Genomic DNA, 14,972 nt, shown 5'->3' on the forward strand with positions numbered 1-14,972 from the left:
GTTTCCTTAAATTTTCCATTTAAGCTTCATTATTATTTTAAATTTAAATCATCATCATAACAAATAATATCAAAGAGGGAGTTCACTGCCTCAATCCAGTTGACCATTTTAGAAGAAACTAGCTCTGCTGATAGTGCAAATCCAACAGAGGCACACTGTTATGGTTCTGGAAAACAGAGCTAAGAAACAGACAGTGTTATGGCCCCTAAAAGACATAGCTGGAGATCCTCTTGATCCAAAATATGTCGCGGAATAAGAAAGACAGCCTTGTAGGTATTATGTGCAATTCAGTACTAAAATTTAAAACATAGAAAAGCAAGTAATAAGCTTATGTTAATGCAATATTATGTTTTGAAAAATAAATATTCAGTTTGTAGTTGGTTGGGTTTTTTTTACTTATGTGAGGTAACAAAAATTAGCAAGTGTTACTTGTGGTTTTTTTTGACAAAAGGATATTTTTCTTCATTTATATATCTCAAATGAGGCGAGAAGAATTTTCTTCCATTTTTGGACTAAAAACAAGCATGAAAAATTTCAAACTATAGTTCTGATTCTGAAAGCATTCACACATATACTTAACTTTATTATTATAAATAGTCCCATTGATTACAATAATCAAATTAAGCATGTGAGCTGATGTTTTGAGGACTGGGATGTGGAGAATTCTCCAGAAAGTTCTGAGCATGTAGAAACAGAGTGATATAATGAAAATTGTATTACACACTTAATTATACTGTTCATCACACATAATACTTCCTGGTGTATTAACTACGTATCACATGTCAGACTCAGTTTCTTTTGCAATCAACATCTGAGCAACTTGAATTTGTCCTGGAAAGTTTACTGCTCTGTGACTGAGTTGGTGCCAAATCACTCCTTTGATTGACTGTCATGCAGGTTGCAATCAATAATCTAAGCAGTTTTCCCATCCTACAACAGGATTAAGGCCCCTTTTACAGGGGCCTGGTTACAGTGCAACTAGGTCCTGTTAACTGTACAGCTTTGAACTGTGTTGTAACTGGGTCAGCATGCGATCTTGACTGATAGCTGTCACCTGGGGCTGATTTGATTATAACTGAAGAATAAATAAATGGCAAATAAACTCCACTGTTCCCCCAAAGACCAGTTTCACTTCCTTCCTCTAAATAGGTCAGATGACTCCTCTGAATTTTTGGATCTGAGTTTGCTCCACTGTAGGTGCTGTTTGAAATATTTGGGTTGAATACTCGTCTACAACAAACTCACAGTTGGGACAGCTGAGTCGTGGAAAAGTGTCTCTATGCCACCTTTCCATCCCCCAAGCCTGGGGCCTGCAGGAACTTCAGGCTGCTCTAAATGCTGCTGGCTACAGTGGTCCAAAGAGCTCCATGCCCTGCGCTTTCATGCCCCAAAACATTCGCTGGGTAGGTGTGGGAAAAGATAGTATGTGATTATGTAATTAACAACAACATACACACAAGAAACCTTATTTTTTTCATTTCTTAACTTTTGGGAGCACTTGATTTTGCAACTTTAATAAAGTTCTTTTAGCCCAGTTTATTTTTTGTCTTTATGCAACCTACTAATCATAGTCAAAGTTGCAGCTCAAAATTCTCAACTAGCCTTTCCAGACAAAAGAAGAGGTGCTAATCCTGGTGCGACAGAGTGGAGGGAGAATACTTAGGTCCTGCTGGCTGGTACCTGCATGTCTCTTAAGGAGAGAACTGTCAGGCTGCACTAGGGAAACAGTTACACCCCACCCCAAATAAATTCTCCTTTTCTAGGCAGGGATTAAGGTGTGACGCATGTTCCTGTCTGTCAATTTTTACATAAATTGGAATTCTGTAATTGTTCAGCTTTGCGGTTTGACTCTCTTCTGTGTTGTTGTTTTTTCTGTATAAAAAATTGATAATCCCACACCCTTTCACGTTCAAGCAGAGGAAACACTGAAAACCAACTTTTTTGGAACCAGGGATGTCTGCAATATGTTATTACCACTCATAAAACCACATGGTAAGCTCAACAAACTCATGATATTGTAAGTCTTTCCCATAGCTCCAGCCCTGCAGGGATTGGGGGAGAAAAACAGGGTCACTAAAGTCTCCTTTTCTAAACAGGAATTGGGGTGTGATGTGTTATATAATGTGCATGTTAGAATTCTGTATTTGTACAGTATGGTAGCTTGATTTATTACTGTGGGGTTTTTTTGCCATATAAAAAGTTGCTGATCCCACACTATTTCACATTCAAGCAGAAGTAACACTGAAAACTAACTTTTTTGCAAGCAGAGAGATGAATCTGCAATGGTCTGCAATGAAGTATTGCCACTCACAAAACAACACGGTAAGCTCAACTCATAATATTGTGACAATCTCTTCCACACTGGGGTGAGGTACTAGATCACTGCAGTGTATTTCACTATCTCATTTTGTAAGCTGAGGAGATTTTATTACTGTAAATATAAGCTCATATACGGTTTCATCAACAGTAGACTTGCTTTCCTAAAATTACCCACATTTTCTATCACTGATTCAGTTCCACCAGTAGAAGCACTAGCATAATCAAGACGCTGGCACCCACCAGCATTTTAAGCATCGTGTTGTCTAGACCTGTTTGTAGCCGGCGTTAAGCTACCATGGTGGAAACACCAGTGAAGATGCACTGGTAGTAACAACTGTAGGAAGCTAAGAAAAAAGTGTACCATAGACAGAGCCCTACAGAGAGGGTAAGTAAAAATATGTACATGGGGGATGGGGGTATCTGAACTTTTGATCTGAAAAAGGCTTGATGTAAAAATACTTAATAAGGGCACATGGTACTGGACTATTTTGCAATTAAACTGTTAGGTATAACGAGTGGATCGCCAACAATATAGAATGTTATGTTTATTACAGTGTTGGGCTGAGTAACACAAATTCGTGGGTTAAGAAATGTGCACGTATTCTAAAATAGTTTTACATTACCTCTCTCTACTAATATCTCTTGAAGTTTTGACTGGCTGGCTGAGGCAGCATCACATAACCCTAAGGCCTTGAATGCAGATGCCTCAGCACATAGTCATTCTGATGCAGTTCATTTAGGACATATAGGCTAAATTCTTCTTTCATCTACACCACTGTAACAGAATAGTTCTATTCAAATTGATGGTATTATTCTGGAGTTACACTGGTGTAGCTGAGAGCAGTGTTTGGCCATATATTTGAACAATAAACTTATTTCACCAAGGAGTAAATCCTTTCTCATTTCACCAGCTGTAGATGTCCTTACAGGCAGCCAGACCACCATATTTCAATTGCATGGAGTGTGGGGGCAGAATTTGGACAGCCTGTGCAGGGAGTGCCCACACTCACCTCTTGCAGCAGCGCACAGTGACTAAGTATAAATTAGAAACATAGATAATATATTGAAATGCTGTATCCTAGTCTGTGTATGGCAGAGAAAGTGTATGAATGTCATTGATATAGAACAGAGCTGGTGCAGACTAGGCAATTGCTTAGGGCCCTGAGCAGCTCAAAGGGGCCCCTATTCACTTTTTATTATGTGCTGGGGGGTGGGGGAGATTCCTGCTTAGGGCCCTCAATGGGCTAGCTCTGCCTCTGATATAAAAACGTACAGCAATCTGTATTTAGGCAACATGCTGCAGATTAAGTGCAACAACACGGTATTAATAACCATGTGTTGACATTCAAATTGAGTGTGAAGTTGCATTAGTTTTATGGTCAACAGCCTCATACCTGAATTTCAACTAAGGAAGTTTGGCTTCAGGCTGAAAAGAATGTACATGAGTGCTGACAGAGCCTCAGAGCACAGCTTTCCATGGAAACACCTGTGGGAAGAGGTGGAAAACTCTACAGATCTGCTCATGGTGTTCCTCCCAAACCATTCTCAGTAGTGACTCACTATGCAATGAGACACAGTTCCAGTCTCAGAACCCAGTGGTTCCTACAAGAACTGTATGCATCCTGGGTGAGCCACAAAAGGCAAGTGACAGCCACATAGAGGCACTGTGCCCAGTCACTGGCTGTCTGGTCTCTGGCCCCACCCCTCTTTGGCAGCACCATGGCCTTTTCCCCCATCCCCGCAGCAACCTCCTAAAGGGGAGTTTCCCAGCGCATTTGAGCTAGTGGAGGGATGATGGCCACTCCTTCTGGCCCTGTGCATGGCTCTTTGCTTAGTAATACAGGCCTGCAATCCTGACCCAGAGGAGATCCCTCAAAAAACTCAAAGCTCTGAAGTCCTAGTCTTGGTTGTTCTGGCACCATTACCCCAATGTGTTTTCTTTTCAGTGCACATATGTAACTCCAATTCAGGTTAATGGGAGTTAAATTCATGCAGTGACAAAACATACCCTGAAGCACTGAATAATTAATTTTATTGTGTTGCATGAATGTTTTTTTCCACTGTAAGAAATTAAGCTATTGAAACTAACAAACTCCTAGAAATACAGGCCCACAGCCTCTGATTTTACAATTTGCTGACAACAGATTTTGGTCCTAAAGCTAATGTAGATGGCCACAAGAAAGTCACCTCAGTGCTGGGGGAGTCTTCTAGTGGTTTAATGCCAGTATTGCAGCTCTCACACCGAACTCCTCCTTTGCAGCCAGCAATGTCCCTACACCCTACTGATCACTGGGGGTGTAACTTACAGGAATCCTGTAGGCTGCCCCAAGTTTCACAAGAGGGCTGGACCATTGTCAGGGCAGGCTCAGGGCAGAAGAGATCAAAGATCAGTTTTGTGCCTCCCTCTTGAAATGTGCACTCCTTGGCTGTAGCTGAAGCTCTGGGCCATAGTCTTCATCGACTCTTAGGCCTGATCTACACTAGGACTTTAAATCGAATTTAGCAGCGTTAATTCGAACTAACCGCTCAACCGTCCACACCAGGAAGCCATTTAATTCGAACTAGAGGGCTCTTTAGTTCGAATTCGGTACTCCACCCCGACAGGTGGAGTAATGCTAAATTCGACATGGCTAGCTCGAATTAGGCTAGGTGTGGATGCAAATCGAACTTAGTAGCTCCGGGAGCTATCCCACACTGCACCACTCTGTTGACGCTCTGGACAGCAGTCGGAGCTTGGATTCTCTGACCAGCCACACAGGAAATGCCCCAGGAAAATTTGAATTCCTTTTCCTGTCTGGGCACTTTGAATCTGACGTCCTGGCTGGACATCGGGGCGAGCTCCGCAGCACCTGCAACGATGCAGAGCTCTCCAGCAGAGGAGTCCGGCCAATCCAAGAATAGAAAGAGGTCCCCAGCATGGACAGACCGGGAAGTCCTGGATCTGATCGGTGTGTGGGGCGAGGAGTCTGTGCTGTCGGAGCTGCGCTCCAACAAGCGGAATGCAAAGACCTTCGAGAAGGTCTCCAATGCAATGATAGAGAAAGGATACAGCCGGGATGCAATGCAGTGCCGCGTGAAAATCAAGGACCTGAGACAAGCTACCAAAAAGTCAGAGCGGCAAACGGACGCTCCGGAGCCCAGCCCCAGACATGCCGCTTCTACGAGGCACTGCATGCCATTCTAGGTGGGTCTGTCACCACTGCCCCACCAGTGACCGTGGACTCAGTGGATGGCATAGTGAACCTGGACAGTTCCTCCTCGATGTTCGCCGATGTGGAAGATGAGGAAGGGTCTGTGGAGGACGGCGCAGGCGACAGCCAACACAATACCGCTTTCCCTGACAGCCAGGATCTCTTCATCACCCTCACAGAGATCCCCTACCAACCCTCCCCGGCCGTTAACCCGGACTCTGAATCAGGGGAAGGATCAGGCGGTAAGTGCTATAAACATGTAAACATTTATTTTTTATAAAACAGGTATTAAAAATAGAAATACTATATATAAAATTTTCAATGAAAAACTATATGAAAAGTAGGTCCACACATATAGGGATTGAACAATAATCCTCCAGGGACAATTCAAGAAAGGTCTCATTTAGGTCCTCGAAAAGCCTCCGCAGGAGGTTCCTGGGGAGAGGTGCCTTGTTGGGTGCTCCGTGGAAGCACACTCTTCCGCGCCAGGACATCCTTATGTAGATGGGAATCATCGCCTCCACAAGCATGGCCGCATATGGTCCTGGTCTCTGCAGGGCTTCCCTTAGCATCCGCTCTTTGTGACTCCGAGGGACCCGCATCAGGGTGATCTCGTTCATGAAATGCTGCATCTAATTAGGGCAATTAGTGTATTGTTACTGTTGTGAATGGTTGACTTTTACTTTGCATAACAATGACCCTCGCTTAACAGCCACGTGTTGTAGGCCACATAGGAAAAACATACATTGATCTTTCCCGTGCACTGGCGGGAGTGGCTGGAAAAGGGTCAGAGTATATGATTTCCAGATTGCCTTTAGCGGGAGGGCACAGCTATCCATTAACTGATAAGCAGAATGTACTGTAAGGCTTACCAGGACTGTCTGCTAGACGGATTCAGCTGTCTCTCCCCACTTGTCCGCTCTCCTGTGCAATGCTGCAGCCAATGAGAGCGTATTCCGAAATCTCGAACTTGTCCTGAGATCTCGTGAAACTTGTTGCCCTGTATGGTCTTGTTCAGAGAAACTGACTAGACTGTGTTCACTGTTCGCAAACATGTATCTGTTCAAGGAAATCAGTTACTTTTCCCATCACACAGCTTCGGCTCTTTCCCGGACTGCCCCGGCATCCCCCTCGCAGAGGCTGGCGCAGATTAGGCGGCGAAAGAAAAAGACTAGGGACGAGATGTTCGCGGAACTGATGGCCTGCTCTAGAGCCGAGGCGGCAGAGCAGAGACAGTGGAGGGAGACCCTATGTCAACAGCATCGCACACACATCGAACGGGAGGATAAGTGGCGGCAGGAAGACCAGCAGGCGACTCAAACGCTGCTTGGGCTAATGAGGGAGCAAACGGACACGCTCCGGCGCCTTGTTGATGTTCTGCAGGACCGCAGGCAGGAGGACAGAGCCCCCCTGCAGTGTATCTGCAACCGCCCTCCCCCGCCAAGAAGTCCTGCCCCCCCTCACCCAAAAGTACAAGATGGAGGGGCGGTAGGGGCCGTGAGAACTGTCACTGCACCACTGCATAGCGCTAATGTACCACACACCTCTCACGCTATAAATTTGTAGAAGTGCTTCCCTTACAGGCTCACCCAGTCCCAAATCCAAGTTTCATCCCCCCACTGTGTATTAGATTATTAAAAGCTGTTTGCTGTTATTCACTGTTTCGGTCACGTCTTTCGTGTCAGAGGATTTTTTTGTGTATGGGGGGGAGGGGATTTATAATTGCACGGTATAGCCTACATTACCAGGGTACAGACTTGGGGGCATGATCAACTGCAGGGCACACACACACTGCAGTCAGTAGGCACCAGGGTCACTCTGTGTGGTGTATGCTGCCCCGGGTCATTCTGTGATGTGTATGCTTGTCCAGGGTCCTAGCGCCTGCCACCCCCTTAATGTTAAGGCACGCTGCCCTTACCATGCACTTCCACCGTAGCAACGAGCCTCTCCGCTGCCCTGAGCCCCAACAAGAGCCCTCATCCACGGACAGATACTCACCCTTCCCCCACACCCCTCACCCCTTCCTACGCCCAAACCCGCAGCCCACTGCCGTCATCCAAACCCCTATCCAAAGAAGGCACCACTCGCCCCTTCCTGCAAACCCACCCCTTCCTGCAATCCCTCCCCTTCATGCACAACCACTTGCAACCGTCCCCCACCCCAGAGACCTATGTAGGAGCAGGAGGATGTCATTCCTCTATGGAACAAGCGGTCTATACATCAGTGCACACCGTGCCCAGCACAGTATGCGTCCATGTTTCAACACCTGAACAGAAATGCAAAGTAAAACAAAGATTTATTAATAATGAGCGTAACAATTAATTTGCTTTAAAACGTGCTTTGGAAGTGGGGGAAACTTGGAGAACGGGGTATGTAACCGCAGATCGAAATCGACACATACAGACACAGGCCCAGGGTCAGTTTCTCTTGAAAGCAAGTGGAGAGTCATAGGTTACCCTGCTCTCCGAGGAAACTTGCTTTCAAAGCCTCCCGGATACACAGCGCTTCCCGCTGGGATATTCTCTCGGCACGGGTGTCTGGCTGAGCGTAAACTGCAGCCAGGCGATTTCCCTCAACCTCCCATCCGGACAAAAAGGTCTCGCCCTTGCTCTCACAGAGATTGTGTAGCACACAGCAAGCAGCAATAACTACGGGGATATTCTTTTCGCTGATGTCCGAGCGAGTCAGTAAGCTCCGCCATCTCCCCTTGAGACGTCCGAAAGCACACTCCACCACCATTCTGCACTTGCTCAACCGGTAGTTGAAGAGTTCCTTCTCTCTGTCCAAGGCGCCTGTATAGGGCTTCATGAGCCAGGGCATTAGCGGGTAGGCTGGGTCCCCGAGGATCACTGTAGGCATCTGCACATCCCCAACCGTTATTTTGTGGTCCGGGAAGAAAGTACCTGCCTGGAGGCGTTTAAATAGACCAGAGTTCCTGAACACACGCGCGTCATGAACCTTGCCCGCCCACCCAACGAAGATGTTGGTAAAACGTCCCCTATGGTCTACCAGTGCTTGCAGCACCATTGAAAAGTAGCCCTTTCGGTTAATGTACTCGCTGGCCTGGTGGGCTGGTGCCAGGATAGGGATGTGAGTCCCATCTATAGCCCCACCGCAGTTTGGGAATCCCATCGCGGCGAAGCCATCTATGATGTCCTGGACGTTTCCGAGAGTCACTACCTTTGAGAGAAGTTGCTCAACGATTGCGTGGGCTACTTCAATCACAGCAACCCCAACGGTAGATTTGCCCACGCCAAAGTGGTTCGCTACTGACCGGTAGCTGTCTGGCGTTGCAAGTTTCCAGAGGGCTATGGCCACTCGCTTCTGCACACTCAGGGCTGCTCGCATCCGGGTGTCCTGGCGCTTCAGGGCAGGGGACAGCAAGTCACAGAGTTCAAGGAAAGTGCCCTTACGCATCCTGAAGTTTCGCAGCCACTGTGATTCATCCCAGACCTGCAGCACTATGCGGTCCCACCAGTCCGTGCTTGTTTCCCGGGCCCAGAATCGCCGTTCCACACCATGAACTTGACCCATTGCCACCATGATCTCCACTGCGCGGCGTACCCTGCTTTGTGAGAGGTCTGCGCCACTCTGTGACTTCCTGTCCTCACCGCGCTGCCGGAGCCTCCTCATCCGATTTCTCAGCAGCTGACTGTGGAAGAGGTGGACGATAAGGTGCGAGGAGTTGACAACGGCCATAAGTGCAGCGATGATCGCAGCGGGCTCCATGCTCGCAGTGCTGTGGCGTACGCGCTGTAACTGACAAGAGAAGGGCGCGAACAGATTTCCCGCCGGAGCTTTCAGGGAGGGAGGGCGTGATTGACGGTTCAATGACAACAGTTACCCAAAAGCACCCTCGACACATTTTTCCCCCAGGAGGCATTGGGGGCTCTACCCAGCATTCCAATGGGCAGCGGGGACTGCGGGAACTGTGGGATAGCTTCCCACAGTGCACCGCTTCCAAAGTCGACGCCAGCCCCGTTACTGTGGACTCAGAAATTCGAATTAGTGTATTTACTGTGGATAGACAAATTCGACTTCATAAGGTCGAATCCACAAATTCGACTTAAGTAGATTCGAAATAGTCTTGTAGTGTAGACAAGGCCTTAGAAATGTAAGACTGGAAGGGAACTTGAGAGGTCATATCGCCCGTTCCCCATGATAAGGCAGCATCTAGCATACCTAATATCTAACCTAAGTCCTCCTTGCTGCAGATTAAGCTGATTACTTCTTGTTCTACCTTCTGTGGATACAGAGAACAACTGATCACCATCCCCTGTAACAGCCTTCAACATATTTGAAGATTGTTATCAGTTTCCTCTAACTTCTGTTAGTAAGAGTGTTTGAGCCACAGAGATCTTCCTCAGGTCCATCATGACCTAGGAAGAGCTCTGTGTGGCTTGAAAGCTTGTCTCTCTCACCAACAGAAATTGGTTCAATAAAAGATGTTACCTCACCCACCTTGTCTCATATCCTGGGACCAACACAGCTACAATTACCTTGCATATATCAGGTTCCCTCTCAGTCTTCCTTTCTCAAGACTAAACATGCCTGGCGTTTTAACTTTTCTGCATAGGTCAGGATTTCTAAACCTTTTATTATTTTTATTGCTCACCTCTGGACTCTCTCCAATCTGTCCATGTCTTTTTAAAAGTGTGGCGCCCTAAACTGGACACACTACTCCAGCTGAGGCCTCACCAGTCCCAACAAAGCAGAACATTTAACTACTGTGTCTTAGATATGACACTCCTATTAATACTCTCCAGAATTATATTAGCCTTTTTCACAACTGCATCACTTTGTTGACTCATTCAATTTGTGATCCACTATAACCACCAGAACAGTTTTGGCATAAGAACATAAGAACATAAGAACATAAGAAAGGCCATACCGGGTCAGACCAAAGGTCCATCTAGCCCAGTATCTGTCTACCGACAGTGGCCAATGCCAGGTGCCCCAGAGAGAGTGAACCTAACAGGCAATGATCAAGTGATCTCTCTCCTGCCATCCATCTCCATCCTCTGACGAACAGAGGCTAGGGACACCATTCCTTACCCATCCTGGCTAATAGCCATTTATGGACTTAGCCACCATGAATTTATCCAGTCCCCTTTTAAACATTGTTATAGTCCTAGCCTTCACAACCTCCTCAGGTAAGGAGTTCCACAAGTTGACTGTGCGCTGCGTGAAGAAGAACTTCCTTTTATTTGTTTTAAACCTGCTGCCTATTAATTTCATTTGGTGACCCCTAGTTCTTATATTATGTGAATAAGTAAATAACTTTTCCTTATCCACTTTCTCAACATCACTCATGATTTTATATACCTCTATCATGTCCCCCCTTAGTCTTCTCTTTTCCAAACTGAAGAGTCCTAGCCTCTTTAATCTTTCCTCATATGGGACCTTCTCTAAACCCCTAATCATTTTAGTTGCTCTTTTCTGAACCTTTTCTAGTGCTAGAATATCTTTTTTGAGGTGAGGAGACCACATCTGTACACAGTATTCGAGATGTGGGCGTACCATGGATTTATATAAGGGCAATAATATATTCTCAGTCTTATTCTCTATCCCCTTTTTAATGATTCCTAACATCCTGTTTGCTTTTTTGACCGCCTCTGCACACTGCGTGGACATCTTCAGAGAACTATCCACGATAACTCCAAGATCTTTTTCCTGACTCGTTGTAGCTAAATTAGCCCCCATCATGTTGTATGTATAGTTGGGGTTATTTTTTCCAATGTGCATTACTTTACATTTATCCACATTAAATTTCATTTGCCATTTTGTTGCCCAATCACTTAGTTTTGTGAGATCTTTTTGAAGTTCTTCACAATCTGCTTTGGTCTTAACTATCTTGAGCAGTTTAGTATCATCTGCAAACTTTGCCACCTCACTGTTTACCCCTTTCTCCAGATCATTTATGAATAAATTGAATAGGATTGGTCCTAGGACTGACCCTTGGGGAACACCACTAGTTACCCCTCTCCATTCTGAGAATTTACCATTAATTCCTACCCTTTGTTCCCTGTCCTTTAACCAGTTCTCAATCCATGAAAGGACCTTTCCTTTTATCCCATGACAGCTTAATTTACGTAAGAGCCTTTGGTGAGGGACCTTGTCAAAGGCTTTCTGGAAATCTAAGTACACTATGTCCACCGGATCCCCCTTGTCCACATGTTTGTTGACCCCTTCAAAGAACTCTAATAGATTAGTAAGACACGATTTCCCTTTACAGAAACCATGTTGACTATTGCTCAAGAGTTTATGTTTTTCTATGTGTCTGACAATTTTATTCTTTACTATTGTTTCAACTAATTTGCCCGGTACCGACGTTAGACTTACCGGTCTGTAATTGCCGGGATCACCCCTAGAGCCCTTTTTAAATATTGGCGTTACATTAGCTAACTTCCAGTCATTGGGTACCGAAGCCGATTTAAAGGACAGGTTACAAACCTTAGTTAATAGTTCCGCAACTTCACATTTGAGTTCTTTCAGAACTCTTGGGTGAATGCCATCTGGTCCCGGTGACTTGTTAATGTTGAGTTTATCAATTAATTCCAAAACCTCCTCTACTGATACTTCAATCTGTGACAGTTCCTCAGATTTGTCACCTACAAACGCCAGCTCAGGTTTGGGAATCTCCCTAACATCCTCAGCCGTGAAGACTGAGGCAAAGAATCCATTTAGTTTCTCCGCAATGACTTTATCATCTTTAAGCGCTCCTTTTGTATTTTCATCATCAAGGGGCCCCACTGGTTGTTTAGCAGGCTTCCTGCTTCTGATGTACTTAAAAAACATTTTGTTATTACCTTTGGAGTTTTTGGCTAGCCGTTCTTCAAACTCCTCTTTGGCTTTTCTTATTACACTCTTGCACTTAAGTTGGCAGCGTTTGTGCTCCTTTCTATTTGCCTCACTAGGATTTGACTTCCACTTTTTAAAGGAAGTCTTTTTATCGTTCACTGCTTCTTTTACATGGTGGTTAAGCCACGGTGGCTCTTTTTTAGTTCTTTTACAGTTTTTCTTAATTTGGGGTATACATTGAAGTTGGGCCTCTATTATGGTGTCTTTAAAAAGGGCCCACGCAACTTGCAGGGATTTCACTTTAGTCAATGTACCTTTCAACTTTTGTCTAACTAACCCCCTCATTTTTGTATAGTTCCCCCTTTTGAAATTAAAGGCCACAGTGGTAGGCAGTTGGGATGTTCTTCCCACCACAGGGATGTTGAATGCTATTGTATTATGGTCACTATTTCCAAGCGGTCCTGCTATAGTTACCTCTTGGACCAGCTCCTGCGCTCCACTCAGGATTAAATCTAGAGTCGCCTCGCCCCTTGTGGGTTCCCGTACCAGCTGCTCCATGAAGCAGTCATTTAAAGTATCGAGAAATTTTATCTCTGCATTTCGTCCTGAAGTGAAATGTTCCCAGTCAATATGGGGATAATTGAAATCCCCCACTATTATTGGGTTCTTAATTTTGATAGCCTCTCTAATTTCCCTTAGCATTTCATCATCACTATTACTGTCCTGGTCAGGTGGTCGATAATAGATCCCTAATGTTATATTTTTACTAGAGCATGAAATTTCTATCCATAGAGACTCTATGGAACCTGTGGATTCGCTTAAGATTTTTACTTCATTTGAATCTACACTTTCTTTAACATATAGTGCCACTCCTCCCCCTGCACGGCCTGTTCTGTCCTTCCGATATATTTTGTACCCCGGAATGATTGTGTCCCATTGATTGCTCTCAGTCCACCAGGTTTCTGTGATGCCTATTATATCAATATCCTCCTTTATCACAAGGCACTCTAGTTCACCCATCTTATTATTTAGACTTCTGGCATTTGTGTACAAGCACTTTAAAAACTTGTCCCTGTTTATTAGCCTGCCTTTTTCTGATGTGCCAGATTCTTTTTTATGTGACTGTTCATCATCTGATCCGGCCCTTACATTATATTTCTCATTCCTCTGCTCCTGACTATAACCTGGAGATTCTCTATCATCAGACTCTCCCCTAAGAGAAGTCTGTGTCCGATCCACACGCTTCTCTGCAGCAGTCGGCTTTCCCCCATCACCTAGTTTAAAAACTGCTCTACAACCTTTTTAATGTTTAGCGCCAGCAGTCTGGTTCCACTTTGGTTTAGGTGGAGCCCATCTCTCCTGTATAGGCTCCTCCCATCCCAGAAGTTTCCCCAGTTCCTAATGAACGTGAACCCCTCCTCTCTACACCATCGTCTCATCCACGCATTGAGACTCTGAAGCTCTGCCTGCCTACCTGGCCCTGCGCGTGGAACTGGGAGCATTTCTGAAAATGCCACCATAGAGGTCCTGGATTTCAGTCTCTTCCCTAGCAGCCTAAATTTGGCTTCCAGGACATCTCTCCTACCCTTCCCTATGTCATTGGTACCTACATGTACCACGACCACCGGCTCCTCCCCAGCACTACACATAAGTCTATCTAGATGCCTCGAGAGATCCGCAACCTTCGCACCAGGCAGGCAAGTCACCATACGGTTCTCCCGGTCATCACAGACCCAGCTATCTACATTTCTAATAATCGAATCTCCCATTACTAACACCTGCAGTATTGCTTAGCCAGTTATTCCCCATTCTATAGTTGTGCATTTGATTTTTCCTTCTTAAGTGTAGTTTTGTCGTTTAATGAATTTAATTTTTGTTGATTTCAATTCTTCAATTTATCAAGGTCTTTTTGAATTCTAATCCTGTCCTCCAAAGTGATTGCAACCCCTCCCAGTGTCATCTGCAAATGTATTCTTTAGAATCTTGTTTGTTTTTATATTTTATCGTTAGGACCATTTGTCCAGAAACTCTTCTATTTAGCTTTATGCAATGCTATTTCACTTTTTCATCTTAATGATAGATGTGTTATTTGAGATCAATCACTTTTCTTTCTCCTTTATTCTAAAATTATACAGTATTTTGTCGATAATTGAAATATGGCATTATCCCTATTATAACCACAGTAGTAAATGTATCAAATGTCATGAGTGTTTTGGCATTTGCAAGTTGCAGCCAAGGTCAGCAGCAGAAATTTTGCAGTGATACAATCACTAAGGAGCAGCTAGTGAAGCTTATGGAAAACATTTGTGGAAGATACTGTACCAAGAATGGAGTACGTGAGAAGGAGTGCTGGCCACATACTGCCTATCTACAGTATGTCTGAAATTGGAATAGTAGTATTGTCCAAGACTCAAGCCAGGATGATGAATGAGAAAAAGAAATTTGACAGAATTCTTAATGCTGACTGCCGCAGGTGGCTGAAGACTGACTTGATAGGTCTGAATGCTCCTAAAACTCCAGATGAGGGAGCTCAGAATGCTGTATATTTAGCTGTTTTACCCTCCAAGACTGATACGCTCCATGGGCAGTTGATTAGTGAAAAAACAGTTCATATATGGTGACTTTTTGTGTGTCATATGCATGTAAAAGTTAGATTATGAA

General features: G+C 44.8%; 1 protein-coding gene and 1 pseudogene across 1 annotated transcript in view; one reads left to right on the plus strand and one right to left on the minus strand.

Annotated features, from left to right (window-relative positions):
- SETD4 (SET domain containing 4) overlaps window positions 1-14,972 on the minus strand; it is a 77,230-nt gene that overhangs the window by 60,216 nt on the left and 2,042 nt on the right. The gene's annotated exons all lie outside the window — the stretch shown is intronic.
- LOC123354834 lies at window positions 1,884-14,932 on the plus strand (annotated as a pseudogene).

The sequence above is a fragment of the Mauremys mutica genome, chromosome 1 (genome assembly GCF_020497125.1).
Source record: "Mauremys mutica isolate MM-2020 ecotype Southern chromosome 1, ASM2049712v1, whole genome shotgun sequence".
NCBI classification, from domain to species: domain Eukaryota; kingdom Metazoa; phylum Chordata; order Testudines; family Geoemydidae; genus Mauremys; species Mauremys mutica.